Genomic DNA, 5,183 nt, shown 5'->3' with positions numbered 1-5,183 from the left:
CCAGTCTGAAAGATTTCCTTTTGAGAAAAGATATTAGTGAGGAGAGAGCTGGTTGGATTACTAAAGTAATGGAATATGATGTTGACATCTTGATCACCAAGCTGGTAAGAGGGAAAGGGTTGTGTAAATAGATGATATCATCTCAAGAATCAAATGAGGAAGTTGCTATGATACTAACAGAACAACAAGGGACAAGAAATGATGACCAAAGGAATTGGATGGATGAGATGAAGAATTTCTTATTAGGCAACAGATACCCTCAAGGGTTAGATAAAAATAAAAGGAGATAGTATAGATTACAATCAATTCCTTATGTTATAGTTGATGGTATCCTTTTCAAGAGAGATTTTAATGGAGCCCTATTAAGATGCATTAACATAGACCAAGATGAAAGAATGATCAAAGAGCTTCATGATGGTCTTGATGGTGGTCACTTCTCAGCAAGGACAATTACAATGAAGGTCATGAGGGCTGGTTACTAATGGCCATCCCTATTCCATGATTGTCATAAGTATGTGAGGAAATGTGAAAAATGTGCTTTCTTTTTTGGTAAGCAAAGGCTTGCAGCTCTTCCTCTTCATCCCATTCAAGTGGACCAACCTTTTTCTCAATGGGGATTGGATTTCATAGGCCCTATCAATCCTCCTTCTAGTTTTGGTCACAAATAGATTTTAGCTACTATAGATTACTTTATCAGATGGACAGAGGTAGTTGCATTGAAGGACACCATAGAATCTTCAGTCGTTGAGTTCCTTGATAGAAGTGTGACTAGGTTTGGTGCCCCTTCAACCATTATTTTAGATAATGCAAAATCTTTTGTGGGAGCTCAAATTTGTGCATGGGAAGTTGATCATAATATCTACTTGAGCACATCCTCAAACTACTATCCTCAAGGAAATGGTTTGGCTGAGTCCTCCAATAAAAACCTAATCAGGATTATGAAAAGAACTATAGAGGATAACAAGAGGTGTTGGCATCAAAAGTTGAGGACTGCACTATGGGCTAAAAAATAACACCTAAGAGGTCAATAGGGAATTCACCATTTATGTTGGTATATGGTAGAGAAGCAAGGCTTCCAATTTCATTAGAATTCCCATCCCTAGAACTAGCTCATCAGCTAGAGCTAATTGAAGATGATTCCATGATAGTAAGAATGGCAGAGTTAATGGAGCTAGAAGAGAAAAGAAGTTAGGCCATGTAGACCCTAGAGACACATCAACATTAGGTGAAAAGGAATTTTGATAAAAAGGCTAAGGTCAGAACCTTCAGAGAGTGATTTAGTTTCGAAGTGGGATGCAGATAGAGCAAAGCCAGGACGACACACAAAATTTGATGCATTGTGGAGTGGTCCCTATGTGATTGTTAGTTGCAAGCATGCCAATTCTTTTCAATTAAGTAGGCCTGATGGTGAAGTTTTACCCATCCTAGTCAATGGGATCCATCTCAAGCCATGTTTTTGATAGGGGTTGAAGTTTCATGTACATAAGTAGCTTGGTTTCTTCCTGTTATTTTCCTGCTTTCTAAGAAATGCACGAGCACATGTGTTTTGCTGAGTTTTCAAAGGCAGGGTTAGGGTTTCACCATGCACTAATCCATAGTTTTATGCCTCTATAGCCCAATGGATGCATAAGGCCATTGGTCATCCGCATAGTTGGCTTGCGTCCCTTCTAAGTCACCAAAAATGTTACCCATTTTGCTTCCTGCCAAAATTTGAACTTCGAATACTTTGCCCCACCCAATGGTCACTCTCCATATTTAAATATTTAAAATGCCCTAAAATACAAAAAAATTAAATATTTAAAACCTTATGGCATTTTCTTTTCTTCCCTAAATTTATTTCCATTGGCCTGCAACTTTCCACACCTTCAAATCTCTAGCAATCTATGGTGGGCACTTTTCTGCATTTTAAAAATGCACTACCTTTACATAATGTGGGGAAGCCCCTTTGTGACACATGGATTGGTGGGTCCCTTCATTTTTTGTGGGCTACAGAAAGGAGGAGGGTCAGTCCAGCTAGCGGTTCTATTGGCACCCACATTTCCTCATTTTGAGTTCTGTTAGATTTCTTGACAATGTGGGGAAGCTCTTTTTGGCCATATGGCACGTGGGTATATCTTCTCTGAACCATGGCAGACAGGGTGGACAAGGTGGTAGGGTGAGTTGGTAGTTCGATTGGTGCCCGCATTCTCACATTTTATCTTTTGTCAGGCTTTCTGACAATGCGGGTATGCGCCCTTGCAACGCATGGCACAATGTGATGTTATGGGCCTACTCTTCTCAGGAGAAATAAATAAATTCTTTCATGGCACTTTCTAGAACACATGGGTTTGGAAAGGTGGTATTCTATTGAGCAACAAGATCCACCATTTGATGTAAATAGATCAACGATCAACACTTTCCCACATTATGAAGTTGCAAGGAGATTAAGGAATGTGGGCAAGTGCCTTGCTGCTGCGTGTCTCTGTGGGACCTATTTCTTATATGGGTCACCAAGGTGGTGCTAGATGTATGCCAAGATGATGCTAGTTGGGGCTGGGTTAGGCTGAGTCAGATGTTGAAGTGTTTCGTGGGCCTAGGTTTTTGTGGATCGATGCAGTATATGGAGAATCTCTCCTGATTGTTGATCTTGTGGAGATCAACGATTGGCGCTTTCCTGCAATATGGAAATGTGAAGACTTTAAGAAATGTGGGAAAGCACCCAAAGGACATGTGTCCTTGTGGGCCTGGCTAAGGTATTAACAATAAAGGCAACGTAGTTAGTGCTGATGGCTAGTAGTTACATTGCAGTCAGGGTTTGGGGAGGTGGCGCAGTTAGTTAAAAGATATGGTCAACCATGTGGAGACTCTACAGAGTGGCAAAAAAAAAAAGATCATTGGTCCACGTGGCTCATCCTAGTGGTAGAGCTCAGTTGACTTGCTAACCCTATTGATTCATGAATGCAAAGGGAGTCAAAATTTCTCACGCGATCTGATCCTTGTGATCAACGCCAACCACTCTTGGATGAAGGCTAGACTCAGTGAATGAGGGAGAACAATCCACCACCTCTGATCTGATCCATCTACTTGGTCAAACATTTTAATGACATCATTTTTGTCTTCTCAGGGCGCTGTTCCAATAAAGATCAGATATCATTGCATCTAGATCTGTGCTTAGATCAAATTTTCTTCAGATCTCCATGATTATTCTCTATAGGGCTTAATGGTAGTGGTTGTAGAGTAATTTAAGTTGGAAAATATCTCAGTTATGCCTGAGCTATAAAGGAAAATTTTGTAGATTTTTTTAAGGTTGACTCTTCTCTGACTTCTCTGATATTGCTCTACAATTTCATGTGTAAATTCCCTTTACCTTTGAACTATATGACATTTTGCCTTATCTCCTTTAGCCATTGGTGTGAAGTGCAAGAACTATTTGCCTTTGATTGGTGTATTGTAGAGATCTGCAATCTTGTATGACTGTATCTCTCTTGGCCTATGAATGATATATAAGTGAATATTTTCTTTCCTTGTGTCATTTATTTGGGTTTTCTGATCTGCATGTGATTGTTGTTAGATTAAAGTAAGTCTGGATGTGTATATCTTTTGGTGTCATGATGGTTCAATAGTGCATGTATGGGCAGAGATTGGTTTGAACACTCTATTTTGGTGCATCACTCCCTTAGATTAGAATAGGTAGATTTTCTTTTCATGCATTCCTTCTCCCTTTTCCTCTCCAAGAGTAGTTAGGTGCACCCTGATAGTAAAGGAAGCCAATTGTTTCTGGAGACTCAACCTCACAGTTCAAGTCCCACAGCTTGGAGATTGTTTCCATGTTTCACAAGGTTGTCCTTAGGTAAAAACTTTGGACAAGGGTGCAAACCTTTGTGACAATAGTGCCATTTCTATCTTCTTAGTGCTCTATTTTTTGTGCAAAATATTGGATTTTCTCACATCTAAATCTGCACCAAGATCATATTTTCTCCAGATCTATATTATTGATCTCTACAATCTTAAATAGTAGTGGTAGAGTTTGGTTTAGGATAGAAAATATCTCAATTATTCCTGAGCTATAAATGTAGTTTTTGTAAATTTTGTTAAGGTTGACTTTTCTCTATTTTCTCTGATATTACTCTGCAAGTTTATTGTAAATTCCCTTTGCCTTTGAACTATACATGACATTCTACCTTATCTCCTCAAACCATTGATTTATTGTGCAAGACCTATGTGCCTCTCATTAGTGTATTGTGGATATGTGCAATTTTACATGACTGTATCTCTCTAGCCTATGAATGATGTATAAGTGAATCTCATCTTCCTTGTGTCATTTATTTGGGTTTTTTTGATTTGCATGCGATTGTTAGATTCAAACAAGTACAAGTTTGGGTGTGTATATATTTTGGTGTCATGATGGTTCAAGTGTGTATGTATGGGAAAATATTGGTTTGAATACTCTATTTTGGTGCATCATCCCTTAGGTTAGAGTATGTGGAATTTTTTTCATGCATTCCTTCTCCCTTTTCCTCTCCAAGTGTAGTTAGGTGCACCTTGATAACAAAGGAAGCTGACCTTTTCCATAGACTCAACCTCACAGTTCAAGTCTCATAGCTTGGAGGTTGTTTCCATGTTTCACAAGGTTTTCCTTAGGTAAAAACTCTGGACAAGGGTGCAAACTTTTGTGACAATAGCAATGTTTTGAAGGCAATTGTTGTATAGTTACTTTTTTTTGTTTTTTTTTGTATGATATCATTTTGGGACTTGGCCAATTTTTCAAAATGTTTCCTTCAATTCCAAATGGGGAGATTGTTGGAAATATGGTTAGTTAGATGTCTAGTGAGTTATCATTTATGGCAATATGTATTCAACATTTCATTATGCATTTAAAAATAGAAAATTGTCTAAGTGTTAGATAGTTTGCAACAATACAAAGAAACATATGATGTGTACGAATGACACACTTTGAGTTAGCTAATGTACAATTGTATATAGCTTTATGAAAATGTCATAATGATGTGGTTAAGTGTGTGAATGTGTATGGTCAGTATGATGCAAGTTGTAGTCAAAATACCAATACAGGTATTTAACATAGTAGAACAAAGCATAATAGAGAACTGAGTTGTATGGATTGAGGAATTATTTTGGTAACAAAATAATTACTAAGTCATGATGAGCCAAATTTGTAGATATTAATCCATAATATATTTATATTA

This window comes from Cupressus sempervirens, chromosome 1 (assembly GCF_028749045.1).
Source record: "Cupressus sempervirens isolate cs-2001-9-10 chromosome 1, ASM2874904v1, whole genome shotgun sequence".
In the NCBI taxonomy this organism is placed as follows: Eukaryota; Viridiplantae; Streptophyta; class Pinopsida; order Cupressales; family Cupressaceae; genus Cupressus; species Cupressus sempervirens.
The sequence above is the reverse complement of the archived record's forward strand: the minus strand, read 5'-3'. Positions refer to the sequence as shown.